At 38.2% G+C, this 24,952-nt stretch overlaps 1 long non-coding RNA gene across 1 annotated transcript in view; it reads left to right on the forward strand.

The window, feature by feature from the left end:
• The window catches only part of LOC142088155 (uncharacterized), a 156,062-nt gene extending 131,756 nt beyond the window's left edge, over positions 1-24,306 (forward strand). The window contains exons 17-18 of the long non-coding RNA XR_012675748.1: positions 23,412-23,701; positions 23,971-24,306. This is a non-coding gene — a long non-coding RNA (uncharacterized LOC142088155). The remainder of the gene's footprint in view (positions 1-23,411; positions 23,702-23,970) is intronic.
• The last annotated feature ends 646 nt before the right edge of the window (positions 24,307-24,952 follow it).

The following is a 24,952-nucleotide window of genomic DNA, read 5'->3' on the forward strand; positions in this document are numbered from 1 at the left end:
GATAATATGAGTCAACTCCAGCTGAGATCTTTCAGATGAGGAAGGGACACTGGTAATTTAATATTACAAGAAACACTGTAGAAATGGAGTCTATTGGATCTAATGGAGTGAAATTTGTCTATTGGATTTAGTAGCCCTGATAGAAGTAGTCTATTGCTCAATTTAAAATCTTCATGAGTGCTTAAATAAACCAGATGACCATACATTTTCTTTTCCACATCTATGTTGACTTGGTTTTATAACCTTTTAAATTTCCATGGCCATTGTGGTAAATATCATATTGAATGTTCCTGACAAATGCTACTGGCTTTCTAGTTACACAGCTTTTCACATGTGCTGTATCTGCTGAACATATTGGCTGGTCCAAAGTTTAAGAACTTCTTGATTCAAGATATTTGCGGTTCAAGTTATTTTAATTCCTAAAAAGATTAAAGCTTTAATAGGAATACCTTTAGAACTGAGAGAAGATAGTTCTTTTGAAAGCAACCTGTGGTCTAGAGGGAAGGTGTAAAGGGTTGCACATGCCAGTTGGCTCTGAAGAGTAAAGAGAGGCTGCAAGAAGGGGAAGCCACTTTAACCCTTTAACTGGTATTTTAATTTTTTTAGCTGGATGTCTCAGGGGCCTTCATGGTTACGCACTAGACAAGGAGAAGTTTTCAGTCTCCAACAGATACAAACTAAACAACTAGACAGAGCTGATAAATGAGACCAACAGATGGAAGGAAGTGTGGGAAGAGAACAAGTGACAGAAATAGCTGCCTATTTTAACATAAACAAATTGGATTCACTGTTCTTGACATATCACTGTCTATGACTACAACAGCACTGCATGTTCAATGTAGGTAATTAGCTAGCATCTCTTCAGCCACTGAACCAAAGTTCACATGGCATCTTTTGCTGAATAGCATCCTTTAGTTTTACATTTTAAAATGTTTCTTTGTCCTCAGTGCCAACACAAGTTGCTGACTTTTGAATGTAAAAAGTAATGATTGTGGAAATTTTTAGCACTAGCTTTTGATTTATCTGAAAAATGTCAGCTTGTGTTCAGGAAGGGAGACTGACTGTCTGTTTCCTGCTGAATTTGCAGTTCTTGCTTTCAGTGTAGTAAGGTATTGTCACAGGTTACTGGAGTCATGCCAAAGTTAAAGGTTTCTTAAAAAAAAAAAAAAAGACCTGAACCACTGACAATACTTTGTTACTGAATGTATTATTATTTAAGATGACCAGAAAGTTGTAAATCATTGTCTGATTGACAGATATTTCAGTGTTGAGCCAATGTATTGTAACAATATGCAATAACCCAACTTAGGAAGTGATTGCGTCAAAGAAATTCTTCTGGAGATATAGAATACTGTTCTAATGGAAGAAAGACTGGATAGGCACACTGTTTCATAAGCATGCCGTGCTTATATATAGAAGCTAGTTTTTACTTGTATGTAGCCTTATATTATTTTTTAATATTTAACTAGCCACAATGATGTCAGAGAAAGCTGGCATTAGACTTGCTCTGGAAATATCTTTTTTTCCTCTCTATTGACTAGAGAGGGAGATCTCCCTCCTGAAGCAGGATTATCCAGCTTATGCTGGATGTCTAAATTCTAGGTATCAAAAGATCGGTCAAATGAATCCGCTCACTTAAACTTTATAGTTAAAATGTAAGGATACCAGGAATTATCCTGAGCTGAACTTATAAATTGAGTTTAAGTTTAATGAAGCAAAAAGTGTCAAATCCTTACGTATTCTGTGATTGCTTCATCTATATACTCAATCTGAAGCAGAATCTAAGTAGTCCAATGAGTTTTGGTCTATTAGGCTTGCCTTTGAAACCATGAAGAATATAGACCTACCTAGGAAGCAGATATTCCTGTTTGCAAGCCCTTACTTTCAAGAGCAGTTTGTGTTTGGTTGGTTGGTTTTGCAGCTTTTGCAACATAGGCACGTAGGATTCCAAGGACACCGGCCTTCTGTTATCCTGATTGTAAGTCTTGCCTATGAAGTCAATAAGATTGTATGCATTTTCTAGACTTAGTTCTTCATGTATTTTTATACCATGTCCTCTTGGAACTTCTCTTCAACCTATCACCCTTGCACCCTGTTTATAAAAGTTCTTACATTTCTTCCCATCTTAGTAAGTGTCCATGTCTTGCATCCTGTACGTAAAGGAAAATAATTGGCCTTCTTGGTCTGAACCTTTGCCTTAGTTTCCTTTCCAAGCTGTTATGAATAATTGTTCCTTCTTGGTGTTTAAACTAACATGCTGATATTTTTAGTTGTTGATTGATTAGTAACCTGTTTAATATCTCTTCATCTCACCTGCTTAGTGGATGAAGGGAAGGCGGTGGATGTAGTCTGGATTTTAGTAAGGCTTTTGATATTGTCCCTCACAGCATCCTTCTGGACAAGTTGTCCAACTGTGGGATGAGTGGCTTGACAGTGTGCTGGGTGAAGAACGGGCTGAAGGGCAGGGCTCTAAGAGTTGTAGTGAATGGGGCTACATCTGACTGGTGACCGGTCATCAGCGGTGTTCCTCAGGGTTCAGTTCTAGGGCCAGTTCTGTTCAATATATTTGTCAATGATCTGGATGCGGGAGTTTAGCAAGTTTGCTGATGATACCAAACTGGGAGGTGCTGTTGACTGTCTTGAGGGACAAGATGCCTAGCAGAGGGATCTACATAGATTGGAGCCTTGGGCAAAGATTAACGGGATGAAATTTAACAAGTTCAAATATTGGATCCTGCACCTAGGACAGAGTAATGCCTATGGCTGGCAGGCAGTGGCTGGAGAGCCGCCCTGCAGAAAGGGATCTGGGGGTGCTGGCTGACAGCAGGCTCAACATGAGCCAGCAGCGTGCCCTGGCAGCCAAGAGGGCAACCCGCATCCTGGGGTGCGTTAAACAGTATAACCAGCCGGTCAAAAGAGGTGACTATCCCGCTGTATTCAACGTTGGTTTGGCCTCACCTTGAGTGCTGTGTGCAGTTCTGGGCCCCACAGTTTAAGAAGGATGTGAAGGTCCTTGAATGTGTCCAGAGGAGGGCAACAAAGCTGGTGAAAGGGCTGGAAGGAATGTCCTATGAGGCCAAGGACTTTGGGCTTGTCTAGTTTGGAGAAAAGGAGGCTGAGGGGCGACCTCATTGCTCTCTACAGCTTCCTGAGGAGGGGACGTGGAGAGGGAGGTGCTGATCCAGTGATAGGATGTGTGGGAATGGTTCAAAGCTGCGTCAGGGGAGGTTCAGACTGGACATTAGGAAGCATTTCTTTACTGAGGGGGTGGTCAAACACTGCAACAGGCTTCCTAGAGAGGTGATTGATACCCCAGGCCTGTCAGTGTTTAAAAGGCATTTGGACAATGCCCTTAATACCATGCTTTAACTTTTGGTCAGCCCTGACTTGCTTAGGGAGTTGGACTAGATGATCGTTGTAGGTCCCTTCCAACTGAAATATTCTATTCTATTCTATCATGCCAACAGCTACACTCTTGATCTTAAGTCATACTTCTCTTTCCCCTTTCCTGGAGCCTGCATAGTATTTTCAGACTCCTAAAGCAGGCAGTTCATCAGCAAATGTTGGTTCAATCTACTTGAATTGACCCCTTGAAAATGACATAGTGAAGGCATTACTTTTTCCATGGTCATGTTAAAGAGTATCAAGGATAGGGAATCTCTCCTCATTATTTTCATACTGGTATAAAATGCGACTTTCTCACACATCAATTTTTATAAACAAGCAGTTTTGCTGTCCTAATATATAATAATGATTCTTATAATTAATAATTCTTAACGATCCCTGCCATGATAGGACTATTTCACAACATATTAGGTTTTTTTTTTCCCCCCTCCTGAAAAACTGTGTATTCTGACATGTTCCTTTCCTCCCTTGAATCATCATGAATTTAAAACATTTTTTTCAGCACTGGACTACTATGTCTGTAGTCCAGACTGAGATTACCACTGTGTTGACTGCATACCCTATTTATTCAGTTAGGATTTTAAAAGTTGCTGTAAGGAGAGGATGCCTCTTTACTGTTATATTAACTGGGCCTGATTTCTGAAGTGTAGGGCACCAGAATGAATTTGTAAATTTTTTTACTACTCATTATTACTACATATTATTTCTACTTATTACTGCTTTTAATAATTCAGTGGAAACACTGTCAACAGTGGATGCTTTTGTTATTTCTGATCATTCTAAAATCTCTTTGAAGCTGCATTTCCTGTAGATAATTGATTGAAAAAACAGCCATTTGTTCTTGTCCTGTAGGAATTTCAGCATTGAAGAACTCATTGAGCTTTCTAGGGATGTATTTTTGAAACTGAATTTTTCCCCCCATTCTCTACCACTCTTCCTTTTAGTCAGTGTAATTTCCTTTATATATTTGTACCTTATATAATGCTTTACAGTATTTTTCCTTCTGTTACACTTCATTTTTTCCAACAAGTCATGAAAATTCTAGATTTTGTGTGTTAACTTTGTACTGTTGTTTTGTGTAGCTTGATGCCGGCAACAGATCATGGCTAATTCTGTTTTGCAGGGGGCATGCCAGCCTGACTGTATGCTCACACTCAGTTCTCTTGTCAGTCTTAAATGGTACCCACTTCTTTATTTTTCTTGAAATTCTTGCAGTAGTCTCTTCTGTGGTTCTTCTGACTATATCACTGATTATATTCCAACAATTTGATTATATTTTTCATGTTACCATGTTTCTCATTTTCAGAGCTGTTCTTTACTACTACCTGGAATTCGTATCTGTACGTTGGCTTCCTTAGAAATTCACATTGCCTGTTGTTTCCGTTGTTCTTGCAAGAGATGCCAGGAGTCAAAGCTGCCTTTCTGTTCTCTTTCAAGATTCTGGACAGTGCATTTGTATCCTGAGTCAATAATGAATAGGATTTTTCTGGATACCTGTGCATGCTTGCGAAAGTTTTAATCAGAGATTATGACATTTTTCACAAGTGTAACTTCAGATATAGTAAAACTAATCTTACCATGTTTTACTTAAGTGCATCATGAAGGACCACATTCCCTAAAGTTCACTTCCACAAACAAACCTTCCTTTATTCTTTTGCAACGTAGTCACTTGGAGTAATTCTTATGATGTATCCTGGGCATGTTCACTACATTCATTCAAGTTTTCTACAAAGCATTATGATGTACAGAGAATATGTCATCTCTTGTTTCTACCCTGTAAACATATTGATGTCATCACATCTTCTTAATGGATAGCTGGCAACTGCTGGTAGCATAATATCATTCACTATAGAGCTTATGCCCCCTAGTCTTTCCTCCCTAATGAAAGAGTCTAAATTTGCTAATTTTGAGAGGCTCAATTCTCAAAATATTGCTGCTCTTTTGTTGGTGTGTTTTTTTTTTTTTGGCAAGGCTATGATATAATACATGTTGCCTCCAAACTTTGGAGGGATCAAAACATTGATACGAATATCCTAATTATAATCTCTTCTTTTCTGAGGCTTGCTTGAAGGTTTCTTAACAGTTATGCTTTTGTAAAATAACCAGTCTCAATTCCTAAAGTGGGGGAGAGAGTAGATTTCTCCATAATCTTTCCTGTGTTGTTTCATTTATGAAAGAGGAAAATATCCATAGGCAGACCTCTTAGGAGAGAAAAAACCAGCATGTCCCATCCATCAGGTTCATGCAGTTTCTTGAGAGATCGTTTGTAAAACACCAAGGGTATGCCAGTTTTCATGCTTACAGTATCAGGAGTATACTCGAGGATAGAGAAAATATGTAATTTCAGGGCTTTCAAAAGTTCATATACTGTTAATTAGGACCCATACATACAAAATTATGGCAATTCAATTAGAAATATAGCCAGATAAGTAAAAGCCAGGATGGGGAAGTAAAGCCCCATTTCTGCAGTTGTTTCTTCACACAGAGATCCTTATGCCTGTGCCAAGATTCATGGAGGTCACTGAGATTCTGTATGTATTGAACCGCAACAGTCTCAAGCTCTAGAGACTTCTTTAATTCAGAGGTTTAGAGAAAAATTATGTGTGTGTGCATTTCTTGTTCATTTGAGTTAGAAAACTAAACATAAAGCCAATTCTTTCTAATTCGGAATCAAGTCAAGCGATGCAAACTCAGTTGAATGAATTTTCCATATAATTAGCTTTATCTATGAGACTATAGTGTAATACTACTTTTTGTTATACTTAACACTAAAATGTATCTACTTAATACACAGGACTTATGTGGTTTCAAAATGAATAGAGATAACCCAATTTTACAGAAATCATGCTATATTAGTGGTTTTGTGCAAGATGGCAAATGGTAATATTAATTAAAATGCATCAATGTCAAATAATATTTCTGTTAGATTTTATGGAAATAATTTCCTCAAATATATTTGTAACTGAGAGGTACGCAAGCTAACAACTATGATTTCCAAACTCTTTGCTCTTCTGAAAGTGTCGTAAACCTTCCCGACAGGTAAGCTTTATTAAAGTAATTGGTACTAAGCAATGAATAACATTCAGCTCAAGCATATTTTGAGAGATCCAGGCTTGTAACATTATTTTTATGTAGAAAACATAACGACTGACTGGAAGTGCCATTTTCTGACTGGTTATAGTACATATATGCATTGCTGAGTGATGATTGTTGACTTCAGTGGCACAATCTGCATGCTTCAGGTGGGACATAAACTTGGTGTACCAAGTTTCTAGTGTGCCACTAGAAACTAAGAGGTGAATGAGTGTTTGAAGGTTAAACACTATTGTAACAGCTACACATGCACATCTCTGGGTTGCTCTTTTTTAGGTAAGAGAAATATATATATGAAATACATTGTTCATCTTAAACCTCACTGGTTACTTTTTACCACCAGTAAATTATTTCACAGGCTCAAATTTTTTACATTTGCTTTTGGCACAGGTATGCTACATAAAAAACTATCTATCTTGCCTATTGTGTATCCTTTCTTGCTGCATGAGTATTGAGACTAATGGGCCCGCCCCTGCATGTGTTTGGCTTAGCTAGAAGCTTCCTCTGTTTTTCCAGACACAATTTTTTTTCCCCAGATGTTATCTATTTTACTGTTGTTGTTACTTTGTTGGAATTTATTTTCTATGCCAGTTTTCTATATCGATTTCTTCAGCAGGACACCTGGTTTGAGTCAAATTATACATAAGCATGCAGTAGGCTTCTGATTTCCTGGAATAGCTCAAAGATGATTATGCTAAACAATAAAATCTTTAGATTGTGAATAATTTGAATTTTCTGCATTGGTTAGAGACAGTGATTATTTTAATCAGTGAATTGTAAGAAGCATTTGACTGAATTGATCTAACATTTAAATATCTTCTGCAAGGATATAGCGACGTATCTCAAGATTCCTTTGATGGATTTTTTTTTTTTGGAAGATGCACGTAATAAGTGGTCATATTTTTAGTCAATATTTTAGTTATTTTTCTAGACATGAAAATAAAAGTATGTAGATAAAATAAAGATACAGTGCTCAGAGTGCAAAATAATGAGAAAAAGATAAAATATGGACAATTACACAAGTTATATGCCCTAGATAAGGGCAGTGGGTAGCTTAAAGTGAATGAACTATTTACAAGGGCACTGAGCACTTGCTTCTGTGTAGTGCTAAATGCAGTTACAATTTTGTTTGTGTAGCAATGAAAGAATTTAACCTCAGGAGTCATAAATGTAATCTAAACAGAGTATCACCTGTGTTACCAAGCCCTCAAAATTCTACAGCAACAAGCAAGAGTCAAAATTTGCCCAAAATAAATACCAGCCCTGAAGCACTTCACCACTTGATCTTGAGCGTTGCCCGCTAATGTATAGCAGAAGAATGGTATGGTGATTAAAGCACAAGCTTAGCACTCAAGATGTTTGAGGTTAAATTCTCAACTAGAGTAGAAATTTCTTACATGACCTTGGGCAAGTCTTTTAATCTGTGCGTGCCTCAGTGTCCTTCCACGAAAGGGATACAATGATTCTCCTACCATTTGTCTGTTCCATACATATGCATTACAAGCTTGTCAGTGTAGAGTCTGCCTCTTTCATATGTGCAGCATTTGGCACAATGATACTCTGACAAAAGGCCCCTGCGTGCACTTAAAGCCTAAAGACAATTCTCTAATAACGTTTTAGATGGAAAATCTTCATTGAACTTAGCAGTAAGACTTCACACAGTCTTAATAAGGATTGGTCTTCCACGCAGTCTTCCCACAGTATGTATGGAGAGGTCAGCACATCGGTGTTCTTTACTTTCTTTGCATTGCTCACAGCCTGGTTTGGTCAACAGGCTCTGGGCAAATATGACACTGTATATCAAGCTTGTTGTTTTTAATGATAGCCAGGAGTCAAAAGTGCTTTTCTAAATGGCATGATGAAATGACAGATAGTGAGAAGGGGTGTGTATCTGAAAATCTGATTGCTTTTTTCCAGTTATCAATCAGTATAAGAAAAGGTGCCTCTTCTAATGACTTGCCTTACTACATAAGTATTCGAATCAACAAAAAATTGAACACCACCTTTTTGGCAAAGCTGTCATAAAAGCAGAAATATTGCTTGCCCAAAGATAGTTTGCAATGCCAGCAACATGAATCATGTTAAGAAAAGAACGATAGGTCAGCAAACTATCTCTTTCCACCAAAATGATTTCATGCTGACTCACTGACAATATTGTAACCATAGACTCACCTGTTATTGGAGCACATTATGAGTTACAAAATGGATCAGAAATAAAAAACATCTATGACCTTGTTTCTCTGCTGTGGTGGGAAAGAAAAGCTTCTTTCATTATATTGTTCCACTGTAGGTCAAATTCTCATACAGTAGATGTTCAGCAACCTGCAAAATGACAAGAAGGGTATTCTCAAGTACATTTCTTGCACCAAATCTGAAGCATCACTTTAACAATGTAGGAGCCTTTTTGTGACATAGATCACACTTTCTTTTTGTGATGTAGGTCCCATTCAGGTGATTGTATTTCACAGCATTACAAGTTTGAAGCCAGATTTTGATTCCATATTTTGTTGGTTTACCCAGGATATTTCATCTAAAAGGATATTGACTTTTAAAAGATGCCAGCTGTTCCTCAACAGTTAAACCTGCCCAAAGCTATAAAACATTCAGAATGGCAGCATAAAAATATGCCATATGTTTTGAAACGCAGCTGACTATACTGGCACTGCATGCTGTTATTGTCAGTTCTTAGGTGCTGGACACCCTGAATCACTTCTGAATCATTATTGCCAGGGAGAAGGAGTATCCCAACAGAGAACTGTATCTGATACATACAGCAAGAATTTAATCTAAATTTGGTCAAGTAATTTCCATTCCTTAATTTTGCTTATGTGTTAGTTATTCCATTCTCTGGGTATGCAATCTGCATCTCTACTTATTTCCTTTATCACAACATGGAGAATGTCTATTGAAAGACTTGCTGTTTCTTTCTTTATGAGCTTTATTGTTCATTCCTAACTGTTACACATAATCTGTAACTAGTTGTGCAAGAAAGACAAGCACCATATTCTATTATTCTATTATGGTTGTTTTAGCAATTAGTATATGTAAATTGCATTGTTCTTAGGAATAAAAGACTTCTCTAGTGAGGCAAACATATTTATTACTCTTACAATAAAAATGTTCTCACTAAAAATATATATGCATATATGGAAGTAATAAAAATACAGCAGAACAGTGTAACATATGTTGAGTACATTTGTACTTGTGTCCCTTTTTAATACAGAAAAGTTTTTTTTCATGCTAAGATTTCTCTTGTATCACGCAATGTATGTCTACATGGCAGTGTCCTGAAACAGCACTGAAGGCCACTAGTTTGTCAGTTAGTGTAACAGGTATGCTTCTGGCATACAAAACTATTCCACAGAAGTGGTTTAATAATCACTGGCTGCTCATGTAAATTCACGTTGTCAGTCTAGCAATGAAAGACAGCTGCGCAGAGCAAAGAGACTGCTACCAAGGCTGGCAGCATCTGGCCCTTAGCTCAAGAATCTGTTGTTCAGGCATACTAAAGTGAAAAAATGAATGTTATTTCTTGCACTATGTTTAAACTAAAACCGCAGTTATTCAGAACTGTCACACTCATAACTTCTGGTCACTAAATGATCTCTGAAAAAAAGAGGTGAATTTTATTTTGAAATGTGCTCACAGAATTAATACTATAATCACACAATTTTACATTAATAGTACAGTGACAATGACAAAATCATAAAGCAGAAGAGTTTATAAACTGAAAGCCAGACAAATCCATGTGCTTTGAGTGAGTTATTTTGCTTTTTGCAGAGATCAAATGGCAGTGAGTTTTTTTCTGACCTAAAAAAAAAAAAAAGTCACAGACAAAATCAAAGTCCAGTTACAAAGAACTTAATGTGATATATCTTATAGAACAGTAATGTGCTGTAGTACTTCTATACTTTTCATCTCTTTTCTCATGCAGCTGTTATGGCTTACATAATAGATCAGAGGTTGTACAAGTGCATTTTCCATGCTTTTTGTTTGACAGACTGGTGCAGAATGAGAACATGTTGGGAAACGCATACTGTATGCTACACATACTAGTGCATATGCCATTGCATTTTTAAATGGAGATATAACCCAAGCTGCAGGAATATGTTCTGGTCTTCAGTAACCAGCATGTATCCAGAATAATTCTACTGGAGTTAATTTTGATTAAAATCACAATTTGACCCATAAATCTGACATGATATTTTTAGTGGAGATACTTGATTTCACTTTCAGTAATTGTTTATTTTGAGCCTGAGAGGCAGTTTGGTAAATATTCATGCTAAAAATTAAGGCCTATATCCTTGATAGCTGTCGATGTTAAAATCGTAAGAGTAATCTGTTGTCAGCTGAAGTGTTTAAACAGTAGCATTTAATACTAGTATTCTAGTATGTCAGAAATGGCTTCTGCATAGCTGACCTTGCCTTCAGGCAGAGGGATGGTCTAGATGACTTCTTGAAATCAATTCTGGACCTTTTTTTCATGATCCGTTGCCTTCTTGTCTTCCCTGCAATGGCAGAAATGCATATTTGCTGTTCTTATTAGGAGAACAGATGTTTTTCAAGAAGTTCTGAGATGGTATTCTGTGAGCTATCATAGCAACGAAAAAAGTAGAGCTTGAGATATCTGTAACAGAAATAATAATGATCCTGATACTTGCATCTTTGCTTATAGATGTGGGATGGCCTCAAGTAATATGAGCTTCCCATCACTGGATTCCAAAACTGGTATTTTAAGTTTTGAGTAATGTGATTGATCTCAGTATTAACACTGTGATCTGAAAATTAGGCCCGTTTCAGGTACCACAGGCTGGACACCCAGAAAACTTTTGAATAATTTTACATAAGAGGTAAATGCATGCATTTTGAAATGCATGCTATTTTTGAAAACTCATTTAGAGCTAAACTGAGGAAAAAATGAGTTTGTGTTTTGATGAACTTTGAAGCAGTTGTTGCCCTGATGTGTGCTATGGATGGGGCTAACGATATATGGACTGACTGTGATACGTCTGAAATTTTTGGTTTGTATTAGGTAGAAGACTAGTGTATGTAAGAGTTTTTTGGGGCATGTTACAAGTTAAAATCCAGTGTGTTTTCAGTTGTTTACTAGCGGACTTTCTAAGAACATATTTCATCAGGGTTTCTGTACTCTGTGTGCTCTACTGTAAGCTCCTCAGTGTTGTGACAGGGAAGAATGATGAGCAGGAGCAAGAAAAGGTATGTGAGCCTTTACCCACCCTCTTTTGAGATCCTGGTTTTCAGCTTTGCGTTCGCCACTGAACAGTCTCAGGAGAAAGCAGTAGGCTGTTGAGGCAGGCTTTGGATACTTAGGCAGTGTATAACTTTTGATGTAGCTCACATACATTTAGTGGCATATACAGAACGCTGTGGAAAGCCCTGCACTACAGCAAACAATGGCCAAAGGGTCAAATTTTCAAAGGCTAAATATTAACCAGTCCAGCTTTTACCATTTGATGTTCTTACAAGGTACTCAGATTGACAGTGAATTTATGTGGCGATCTGCCTGCTTTTACTTTGTAGTAAAAGCTTAGGGGGAGCTTAGCTTTACTGAAATTCCGGGTCCTGGATATAAACATCTTTCTGAAGATCCTAGTTTAAATCTTTTGACATACCAAGGATATCTCTTACTATTCCGGGGTTTAAAAAAAAAGAAAGTGACCTGGCAGAAGAAATAATTGGAGACGACAGTGAATTAATTTGTATATCCAAATGGAAATACTTATGGCACTTAAAGAAATTACTAGTAGTAGGTTAACTTTTTGTAACACTATACACAAAGCCTGGTTTTTTTTTTTTAAATTTTTGTTGTTGTTGCTGGTAGAAGGTAAAGAAAATCTGATAGGTGCTTGTGTGTGCATATGTGTATATATATGTGTGTGTGTGCAAAATGCATCCTTTCTATTTTCTGAAAGTGGTTCAGAATGTCAGCTGAGTCAGCACAGACTGAAAGAATATGATTAATATACATCAGTGATATGTACCCTATAGATAAGATAATGTTCCTAATGTAGTAGACTCTTCCAGAATTCCTTACTGAATCCCAAGTTTATATGTTTTGGTCCAAAAGCTAGTCAGAAGGAAGGAAAAACAGTGTCCCACCCCCCCACCCTCAACGAACCTGTGATAATTTATTTACATTTTGATCACATAACTGAAATGTTTGTGTTCTGTTTTGAAGAAACCAGACACTCCTGCAGAATTTTTGAGAGAGAATTTGTGCATAATCCCACTTAGTACCTCTGTTTTCAATGTGGAGCTAACAAATAATGTAATGATTCTATGTATTCCATAGTTTTTAGAAGAAGTGTTTACACAGACTAAGTGTACACGTGAGAGTACATGCAGTCTACATGTACATCTATATTAGCAATTCACGGTGAAGTAGGGATATTTTTTGGTACAACTTTGCATTGTGTCAGTACTGGGATATGCATTCAGCTGCGTCAGTGGGCTCAAAGTGGTTTCATTCCTGGTAGAACTGAGATTGAAATGGTGTATCTGGTTGCCACTTGGAGTACCCACTTGAAATGTGGATGTGAGGTTCTCCAGCAGTTAGCTCTCATGCGTGATGTGCACTCATGCATGCAGCATCCATTCTAAACTCTTTGCTAGTAAAGATGCAATGTGAACATTTTGTCCTGGAATTGTGATAGGCTGCAGCAAAATGAACTCTGATCCTTCCCTCTTTGGATACCTCAGTTATGTGGATGCACCTTGTGTGATATTTAAGTCCCTTGATGGCTACTCTAAAACACTCCATGGCTGGTAAGAGAGGCGGTGATGTAGCAGAGTCCAAGATCAGGGGAGGATAAACAGCATAAACAAGTAGCCATTTTCTAAACATTATCCTGATAAGCTTTTGAATTTAGTCCAATAGCCTGTTAATGAAGACAGTAGCTTACAGCACTTCAGAATTAAGTAATATGAGAAATCAAATTCAATCAATTAAAAGCCTGCAGTAAACACAATAAGCTACTGTGGAGTTAATATATTTTTGAGGAAAGTGACTACCTTCAACATGCCTAAATGAAATGGCGAGGAAAGTTTCAGTTCTAATGTTCTTTTCAAAGTTTCAAGTATGGTCAGAGCTAGTTGTTTAGATATTTAGCAGGAGATAGGAGAGGTTTGTCCTCTGTTGTTTTGAGTGACGTTTTGTGTAATGGATTTGTCAAAGTAAAGATGAAACGGTAAGTATATGATGAGAGAAAGGAAAAGAGAGAAGGAGCAGGACAACCAGGTGCCAATAGCACAAAGAAACGCATAAAAACCTGGTAACTGCACAATATGGCTGTTGCGACTGTATGCCTTGCTACTTCAGGGCTAAAAATATGTTAATATTCTTGTTCCTAGAAAACTGTATAAAGATTATTTTTTGTACCATTTGCTTGTTTAAAAGAAGGAATTCTGATGATGATAGGTGAAAATGCACAATAAAAGCTCGCATTTAGTGAAAATCCTTCTACTGATTCCTTTTCACTTCTGGAAAATGGACAGTTAGAATCCCTCTGAGGGAAGTAAGATTCCTTAGCTCTAATAGTATGAGATAAATGACATGCAAAGTCTTGTACACCCTCAAAAGCTTTACTTCCCATCACCCTTACTGCAGACCCCATAAAGGTTCTTCTTCCCAGTAGGGTTACTTCCATCCAGGAAAGAGAACAAGCCCCCCCTTTTGTTTGGGTTTTTTGAGGTTTTTTTGTTTGTTTGTTTGTTTTTTTAAATCAGTGGAGCTAGGTGAACATTAGGGAGTTTACCACTCCAAACCTGTTGATAATGCCTGTCTGTGTATGGCTACAGAAACCCTCCTTCCTATAACATACTCCATCTGCAGACCAGCCCTTAAACCTCTGTTGGCCTCTGCATCTTTCTCCAGTTATCTATCATAATCCCCTTCTTTCTTTTTTCTGTATTTGGCTTTTTATCTTCCTCTTGTCATTCCAAGATTTATTCCAGCTGCCATTTTCTCTACTTTTTTCTTACAATTCTTCCTCTAATCTTCCTCTCTCATATCTTCTGCTTTTCTTTTTCCTTCTTGTATATGGATTTGCTTATAGGGATTTTTTACTAGTTTTATCACCATAAAAACCTGCTGTGATTGCAGCTGGTACGCAGTAGTATCTTTCTCCCCATGTTATCTTAGATACTGCTGTGTGATAATCGAGAGTAGATGTTGAGATTTCAGAGCTCATTGTACCTTATGACAGGCTACCGAAGTGGTGTTTCAGAAAGGACTGACAGATGCTTCTGTTTCTATACATGGTTGTCAAAGCTGCAGGACACTGGCAGATATTCAGATGAGAATGACTGGAGGAATCAAGCCCTTCCCATTAAGTATATTGGGAAGGTTTCAGAGGGATCCTCCCAATTTTAAGGAAGGAAAACAAGTTTTTCTTTTATTATTTATTATTTAATTAATTTTTATTATATTTTATTGTTTTATTATTTATTATTTATTTCAAAGTTTTTTTAAAAAAATCTTTACTCTTAAGATAATTGTAGCAGTTTATCCATTCAGGCAGTTTCAAAGAGAGGGTCTCTGAAGTGTGTTCTTAGGATGCCAGTAGCATTCAAAGTAACTATGGTAAAAATTCTGGCATCTCTACGTTGTGGCATCATGGGACAGGTCCACAAACTTCACTGTGTATTTATCCATTAATTATATTGTGATCTATCACTCTTATCAAAAGAAACAGGATGAGGACTTGTCTTTTAACCAAACAAAAGCACAGAATCAAACAAAACAGTTCCCTGAGAAGAAATGCATTTGGCAATCCAAAGGATAGCATGGAATTTATAGTAAACAGAGCACACATTTCTCAGCAATAAAATAGCATAAATGTACACAGGCAATTCACATTTCACTTTGTAAGTGTTATTGTAGCTGTGCAAACTATTTTGCAGAAGAAGACAACACAATCTTGCTGCAGTCTGAACTAAATAAAGCATTTACTTTGGCTGTTTGTAAATAAATGTTGCTAGATTTCCCCAATGCATTTTCAGAGTTTATTTCTAGAAGGTGGTTGGGGTTTTTTGTTTGCTTGTTTTTACTGATTAATGTTAGTACTGGGATTGGAGATGGTAGTTTATTGTCACAGAAAAATACCTTGAGCACTTTGTGGTCCGGGGGCCGCACTGACAAATTAGAGTTTAGGGGTCTTGGGATCTTTTTAATCATTCATCTGCTGTTTGGCTTCAGTAAGTCTCTTCTGTTTTCTACATTGTGCCTGGTTTTTCTAATTAAGGAGCGTGAGGACTGTCTTCTGCGAGGTGTTAATGTACTACATATCTTCTACAGGGCAATGCTGATCTTGGTTGTGACCTTAGTGCAATAAAATAAACAATAGTCAATTAATCAGTCCACTTAACAGTTAACTAAAGTAGAGGATCAGCAACTAATGCTGTTTTTTTCTAGTCATTATCATGCTGTAAAACTTGGCAGACCATGGTTGTTCTGACTAGTTAGATGCTCAAGGTATAGTAAGGCTGATAAGCACTGAAGCCTAAGTTATAACTTAGACTTGCAGATTGTTGGACCATTCTGGCTTCTGTTGTTTAAAAGTTTATCATTCTAATGGCCTATGACATATATAATGTAGATACTTGAATGTATCTTCACTTTAAAATAAACATGCAGGGAAGGAAAATGGGGAGACCAGACAGGAGAATGTTATTTTACAATTTGTGGCTTGAGACAGAAAGCCCACAGACTTTAGCTAGTGTAGTAATTGAGTAAAAATGTTGAGAAAATAGTCTAATATTGTGTCTTTTCATGCTGCATCTCTGTAAAAATACCATCATTATTATAGTAATCATAAAAATAAATGCAGTATTCCCACTGTTTAGTAGACACTGCTATCTGCAAGAACTAGGCAATACCACAAATTTCATCTGAAGTAGAATTCTTTGCGCAGTGAATCCAAGCATTTCTATTAAGGCTGAAGATGAGCTACTGTGAACTCCATTTTAAAATATAGATTACAGTTTATGCTAAATTCTTCTGGTTTTACACTTTATTCTTTTCCATTTCTCAGAATCTGACAGATGTGCATCAGGGCAGAATGCCCTATGAAACTTCCTGCTTCAAGAATTCTTGATGGAATTGTTCCAGTTCTTCCTGTGCAGTTTCAAATACATTTATTTTCTAGCTGATTTTAAGACCAGACCACAAAGAGCTAAGCCAAATGTAGTAGAAAACAAACTTAGGACCATGTCCTACCTGGCTGGTGACTGGCTTTCTAGCTGTACAAAAGAAAGTGAGAAATACTTTCTTAAAGACTTGGGTCATAGTTCTAATATGTTTATCAGTGTGTGAATTCTGTATTTGGTAGACTCTGCAAGAATACATTAGGATGAAGGATGTCCTTGGAACATGCACAGCAGCTGGTCAGGAGAGTTGATTGGTATAACTGGCCTCGGTTGAATCCACTGAGGACTAGCTCCATGAAGAGATGTAAATGACGACATGGAGTTCAAGGTACACATATCCCAAAATGTAGAAGGCAGAGAATATAAGAAGCCTGTGATAAACAGTCCCGCAGTGTCCACCTTCTTCTATTCTCATTTTGGAAGAAAGATTGAATATTCATTCTTTCTTCCGGGCCAGCATTGAGTTATCAAGATAAAGGAAAGCATAGAGAGCACACTGGCAGTAAACCTGAATGGAATGTACCATTTTTTTCATTATAGCATGATGATGGTAGAGGCTGGAAAACAATACTGAAAATAAAGGCAAGCCAAAGCATGCAGTAGGTGACAGAGATCTACTTCATGCCAGAGTTTTAACTAACCGATGCTGTGTAGTCCTGTGCAGTCAGTGCTGGTTGGTATGTGATGCAAAGGAAGGTGCTGCCTCCCACTATTAGGTAAAATACCATTCTTCTCAACTTAGGAAACTTTCCAGATCCTTTCCAACTCAGCTGTATGTTCAAGTAAGTGTTGGAGTTTCCAGCTGTTCCTTTGATTCCATTATAGTATCATACATTTAATTTTTCAGTGATCTATGAAATTGTATATGATACCTGGATCTGCTATGTATTCTGAATGCATTTGGATGTTAAAATACAGCAGGGAAAATTGTGGTGACACAGCAAGCAAGAAAAATTTAAGTATGAAATTGGCATGAAAATAATAAGACCTGATATATCTTTAAATAGTGATTTGTACACCTAATGGCATTATTTGATCAAAAACTACCCTAACTCAATAGTTTCAAACTTTTTTCGTGTACATATATCTCTGAACATTTTTCAGTGATGGTCTGGGTCCTAATTAGTTAAATCTTATTGGCATAAGCTTGTTTCCTTTGGTAGACATGAAAAGTAGTCCATGGATCCTCAAATATCTTCAGAATACAGGTTTTCAACCTATTTGTTGGTATTTTAAAAAAGTGTTTGGAAAATCAATTTGTAATTAGATTAAGGATAAGGTTTTCTGGGTGTTTCCATTCAGTGATTGTTACTGTTATCTGTGATCTTCCTAGGTGGAAGCAAGCCTGGACCTAACCTTCATGATCATGAAGGATCTCACATTCATGAGTGGGAAAATAGTCATTCTGTCTCTAGTCTAGACAACTAGAACAATTTCTTGTTAAAGAGAAGTGAAAGCCATGAAAGAGTGATCACACTTTCATCTGTTTGGGGCAATATGATAAACCACAATTGGTTTGATATGCCCTCCAACACTCTCAGGTGCCTTTTCACAACCTCCTACTGGAGGAGTGGGTGCCTGTGATGGAAGTTCTGACTGAGCATCTATATGCCTGAGGAAAGTGAATCTCAGCTCTCACTCTTTTCTTCCTGCTGTGAGGCAGAAATTGTAGTTTAGGCAGGCAAAATTGGCTTCCACTTGCAGATTTTTTCCATCTGTGCAAAGACTGTGGTTCAGGATAGAACAGTGAAAAATTATTTCCTTTTCCCTGTTCCTCTCCTTCCCTTACAACTGGCAGGCAAGATTTCACATGTGTGTGTTAACGACTGCCTTTTTCTGAACAGCAGGTTAGTATGATGGACCATAGATTCTCAGAACTGTGAATTGCACGCAGTTATCTTCATTTTTTTAATCTTTCAAAATACTGCAGCCAGGAAATATTTAAGGATTCTCATGTATTTCCTCAGTACTGATACACTTTGAATTATTAAAATGCATTTTGAATTATCTCTATGGAAGGTGAGAAGGAATAGGATAAAGTCCTTCATTGCGGGAAGAAGTATGTTGGGGCATCTTTATGGATATAATTTTCAGAGGTAAGCATGCCCCATTTCTTCTTTTATTTTTTGTTCTTGAGCTGCAATGGATTCACTGTGTTCCTAGAGAAGGCACAGCTGAGTTTCTCTTTGATGTTAGGCCAGGCAACCTTTATCTGTGAGTTTTAAAAGAAGGGAAAATAGAGCTGGTGCTCCAAATGCTGCTCAGAGCCTTTTGTTTTATCTCCCTACCTATTTATTACCATCAACTGCATTGGGAAGAGAGGAAGAGTAAGAACGCCATCTTTATACCAGTTGCGCTGGCTCTTAGCAAAGCAAAGGAAAAAAGCAGAACTTCAAATGAAGCAAAATGTTCTCTAGCTCAAGAATGCGTGGGCAGTCTTACTCACTCAGAACATCTGAACTGTGCTCTTACAGCTTCTCTGTGCCTCTCTTTCTGTAATGGTTTTAATTGGCAGATACTAATACTTTCCTGCCCACAGGAGGAATATGAAGATTATTCAATGTTTCTAAAAAGCTTTGAAGATGAACAAAGTTGCCCCTGCAGAGCTGTCTGTGATTTCATTAGGAAGGTGCAGCAGGGCTGAAAAACTTACTGGTTTATTTTGCTGGCAGTTAGAATAATTTTTGCTGCTCACTGGAGAAAAAGTTGTTTTTCCTCACTATTTGATGGGCTGGATTGTCCTGTGAGGCCTGAACCAAAGCAGGAGGTGTGTGATGCATGAGCTGTGCTATACAGCAGGTCTGCCAGACAAACTGCGTGTTCTCTGAAGAACCATTCCTGGCTCCCTACATGACCCATTCATTCCTGGCCTGTAACATCAGCAAAGGACATTTCCGTACTAGTCCGTGCAATGAGAAGATGAAGTTAAGGCTCTAGTCTTTTGCCTTTCCTGACCACTGGTCTTTTCTTGGGGGAGAGTTAAGTAGCAGTTCATATCTAACCATTCCTGGAGTCAGGCACAAACTCCACGTGTTGTCAAAAAAAAAAAAAGTTTTCTGCTTTTTTCCATCAAGAGATAGACCAGGTTATAATCAGAGCCAAAGCGATTTGCAAATATCTATCACCTCTTAGTAATGGAGAAAATTACCACCCAAGTGAAATATTGTGTCCCTAGACTTCCTGCTGTTGGCTGTGCTAGACGAACTTGTACTTACTCATTCTTTCTTTCGTTTATAAAACTCTTGTATGACCTTTGTGAAGTGTTTCACATCATCACTAAGCCAGACTTTGATCTATATTACCTCAGCCAAATTAGCCATGCTGGCTGGATTGGTGGCTACTTGGAAGTACTTACCATAATTGCGCCGAAAGACACAAATGTTGCTTGTTTTATATTTCAGGTAGTTAAAGTTTATTACTTGTATTGATGGAAGTGAAGAGTATGAAGTATCAGTGCAGAAGAATATGGCACGGAAAAATATGCTAGCACATAAAGGTGCAAGCAGCTGTTGGTTTACGGATATGAAAAGAGGCAGCATAGTTATCAAAAAGAGTACTCCAAGGATAACACTGAAGGCAGTTCTGATTCATAGAATCATAGAATCATTTAGGTTGGAAAAGACTTTTAAAATCATCGAGTCCAACCTTAAACCTAACAATGCCAAGTCCACCACTAAACCATGTGCCTAAGCACCACATCTACATGTCTTTTAAATATCTCCAGGGACGGAGATTCAACCACTTCCCTGGGCAGCCTGTTCCAATGCTTGATAATCCTTTCAGTGAAGAAATTTCTCCTAATGTCCAATCTAAACCTCCCCTGGCACAACTTGAGGCCATTTCCTCTCATCCTATCGCTTGTTACTTGGGAGAAGAGACCGACACTCACCTCGCTACAACCTCCTTTCAGGTAGCTGTAGAGAGCGATAAGGTCTCTCCTCAGCCTCCTTTTCTCTGGTCTAAACAACCCCAGTTCCCTCAGCCGCTCCTCATAAGACTTGTGCTCCAGACCCTTCACCAGCTTCCTTGCCCTTCTCTGGACACACTCCAACACCTCAATGTTGTTCTTGTAGTGAGAGGCCCAAAACTGAACACAGTATTTGAGGTGCAGCCTCACCAGTGCTGAGTACAGGGGCACAATCACCTCCCTAGTCCTGCTGGCCACACTATTTCTGATACAAGCCAGGGTGACATTGGCCTTCTTGGCCACCTGGGCACACTGCCGGCTCATGTTCAGCCGGCTGTCGACCAGCACCCCCAGGTCCTTTTCCTCCGGGCAGCTTTCCAGCCACTCTTCCCCAAGCCTGTAGCGTTGCATGGGGTGGTTGTGGCCGAAGTGTAGGACCCGGCACTTGGCCTTGTTGAACCTCATACAACTGGCCTCGGCCCATCGATCCAGCCTGTCCAGGTCCCTCTGCAGAGCCTTCCTATCCTCCAGCAGATCAACACTCCCGCCCAACTTGGTGTCATCTGCAAACTTACTGAGGGAGCACTCGATCCCCTCGTCCAGATCATTGATAAAGATATTAAACAGAACTGGCCCCAAAACTGAGCCCTGGGGAACACCACTTGTGACCGGCCGCCAACTGGATTTAACTCTATTCACCACCACTCTCTGGGCCCGGCTGTCCAGCCAGTTTTTTACCCAGCGAAGAGATTGAGGGCAAACTTCTGGTTAACATTTTGTGCTCATAGCTACCAATAGGCAGCAGTGCAGTGCCAGTGTTAGAGACAGCATAATAAACCTTTTTCAATGGCAGTGGCTCAGTTTGTCCAAGAAAGAGGCTTTGGTGAAGAATGAAGCCACAGACCTGCTCAAGAGGTGAATATCACTGTGCATCTGGCAAAAGTTTTATATCACTCGTACCTATACAGACAATCTTGTATTCCTCGATTCGGCTCATCTGCCTCCACTGTGGGCTACTGTACTTGATGCTAAAGGACTTACAGGGACAATGGTGGTTATTCCATCTCTTTTGAGCCTTGTTATGTGGAAAATGGAGCAAATAAATTCTTGTTGCATATTTTTCTCATGTTTCTGCATTCAGTTACAGTATATATCTTAATTTAGAAACTCAGTATTCAAGAGACACCAGCTTTTAACACACCTATCTGCAAAACTGCAATGTTGCAATAAAACAATGGGTAGCATTCATTCTACACTACAGTGTTTTTACTCAGCAAAGTATCAGAACCTCCTTGCTAAGAGTAATGTCATGTTTTGGAGTTTGAGTAATGTTACCACATAAAAACATGCATTTACAATCAGTTAGCTTACAAGTGGGGAATAAGGTAGAGATCCATTAGTATATTAACTCGTTGGCAGTAATAACAAATAATTATTCATTATTGCAATCTCTTCTTGACATTTCTGCTGCTGAAATTTTTAGTGGAAGTACAAAATGTTCTCAGATATATTAGAAATCTATTGATGGATGTTCAGTTGATATCAAGCTCTTAGAGCAAGCTGCTTTTCTGGATTGCTGCCTAGTTAATCGGTGATTAATGAAAGCTACCATTTTGTATACGAATTTGGAAGGCTGTGTTCTTGGCATTGTTGAGGTACGTAAATGTCTTCCTCAGATAAAACATGACAGACAACACCTAAAATACAAGTGCTTTGTTCTGCTACCTGTCAGATCAAGGAAAAGGTCTGCATTCTTAAAGCTATGAATTTAATTGGGAGAGGAGATGAACTGGCAAATACTCTGTACTCAGTTCTTTTTGTGACATCCTCTCGAGTCATTTTGCATAATGAAGGGCAAAACCAGCAGATGAGACATATTGATGTAATTGTCCAAAAATATAGTGCATTTGTAAATAAAGACCTGAAGCTGTTTAAAGTAAACATTTTTAAAAAGCAAATACACTTTTTTTTAAAAAAAAAAAAAAAAAGGCAAATGACCTTATCAGATGCTCTACCACAGGTATGGCTGGATATCTGAAACTTCAGAAGGAAGTATTGGTTTAAAAAATTCAATTACTATTACTTGGTGAAATCCTGGGTGGTGATAAATGCTGGCAAGGTCCTCTGAAACTGATGGGAATTGTGGGTACTTAACACTTCCTAGAATTTGACCCAGAGTCTGTAGGAACGGCCTCTTTTAACTGTTGGTAATTAAATGGTTATTCTTGCAATGGAACTGCAAGCTGCGATAACTATAGTGCTGCAATCATTACCTTGCAATTAATTCTTCTTTAGGGCTTTCAGAAGTAGCTCTTGAAGCTGACAGCTGCAGCCTGCAACATATCAAGTGCTTTATATAGCTACTTTAATGAAAACTCAGATGAGTGTAAGGTCAGTCTCTCCACAGTATGTTCTAATTAGATTTCCACTTTCCTTTAAAAAGCAGATCACATCTGGCCCAAAGACAGAAGCCCATTGTGCCAGATGTGTAATAGAATAGGTGTTGTTTTGTACTTCACATCTCTGAAAGATAATGACATGGAAAATTCATTCTCTTCTACTCTTTAGTAATCTTCCATCTGTTATTGTATTTGGGTGTGCAACTGGATACAAAAGCTAATCACAAACCTCTGCTTTAAAAGAGGTTTTTTTAGCTCCCATGTCAACATTAGCTTATGCAGACAAGGTTGTTGAAGCAGAAATGTTGCAAAGCAGTGTGGAACATTGCTCAACTGTATAGGCAAGACTGGATTATTAATATCTCAGCATCCATGTAAAGTAGTTGCTACAAATTTCCAGGACATTTTCATAGCTTATTGTCCACTTTATTATGTTCTAGGTGGGTCCTCTAGTTCCTTGGAAAGCTGTCTTTACACTTGGAGCAGAATGTCAATATATCTATCTCGTGGAATTTAATCTGAACTCAAAGAAGAATTTGGCCCAGTGGATTTCTAATATTCCTTTCTGAGATGAGCAATTTTTGTCACTTGTGGAATAGCATGTGTTCTAACCCACAAAAGAACAAAAATTGCTTTTCTAATTTTCGAGGGGGTGGAAGCATGGAGTTGATATCCGGAGGTGATATCACAGTTCTGCTGGTGGATCCTGGCGTACCAGAGCGAAAACCAGGTGTGTACCAGACTTTTCACTTAGTAACGTATGCATAGCCATACATCAATATATGGGGGTGGAGGGAACAAATCTGTGTAAAGTCTTGACTCCTTTAAAGTGCCCATAATTTCAAAAGGGCAGAATTTCACTATAATATTTTCAAAGAAATTGAAATTACTTGAAGGGGGAAGGACAGCTGTAGAGGAAACAGTCAATCCCTGCATTCTTTTTTACGTAAAAGGTACCTGATGCTGTTACTCATTTACTTTTGCATTGTGTCTCAATAGGACTGAAGGTGGTAATTTCTCTCGAGCTGTTGGTCAGAAAGGCAAATCCAAGTGAACTTTCAAGAACTATGTTCAAATGGGCAATGTTACCATGGAGATACAACAGATATACCATGACTGGACATTTGCTTACAAGGGATGCAGAACTTAAGAGAACTCTACAAGAACAGGCTGAAATGCAGACCTGAGTTGACTGGCAAGGACACTGAGAGAAGAAATCACAAACTGTTCTTCATGAAAAGAACACTTAATGCATCCAGATACTGACATGGGTGTACTCTTTGCTTGTCCATTCTTACCTACGGACCTTAAGGTACTGTATTCTAAGCAGTTAATAAATACTGGCTTTTCTGAAAAGGCTGTCCTGTGTCACTGTAAAATGTCTCCTACTGCATCTGAATCATGACAAGGCTAATTCTCAGTAGAGATCCATCCTCTAAGTGAAAGAAGCCAAAGTGAGAAGTAGGGTATATGCAAGGAATCCAGTCATAATGGATAAAAAAAGTTTTGCAAAAAATAAAAGGATTGATGATAGGTTGCTTTAAGCTCAGGGGGGTGAGACTGCTGTATTGCTCTTTAAGGCCAGCCAATTGCAGAAGCTGTAACAGCAAAATACTAGTTTAATGAGTTTTGTGAACAACTGATGGTCTGGAAGGCAGTGGTTTTTTTTTTTCCTATTACTTGGTGTAAACATACTCTCATTCAGGAAGCCTAATTGAAGCATTGAAATAGCTCCATTGAAAGTAATAATTAATAAGATTAATCATGCTGGAAACCAGCCACATGGTTAAGTATCTTCCTAAAAAGTGACTCCAGAATCTAGAACAACATTGGCTCAAGCTTCCTTGGGGCCCTTTTGTTTTGCCGTAGTACCTCCAGTGAAAAAATATGCCCAAAATACTAATCTGATAAATCTTCTTGCTTCCCATGAATGCTGTCCATAAGTCCCCTAAACATCAAAACTTCGTTAGCCTTTTCGATT

The sequence above is a fragment of the Calonectris borealis genome, chromosome 14, assembly GCF_964195595.1.
Source record: "Calonectris borealis chromosome 14, bCalBor7.hap1.2, whole genome shotgun sequence".
NCBI lineage: Eukaryota > Metazoa > Chordata > Aves > Procellariiformes > Procellariidae > Calonectris > Calonectris borealis.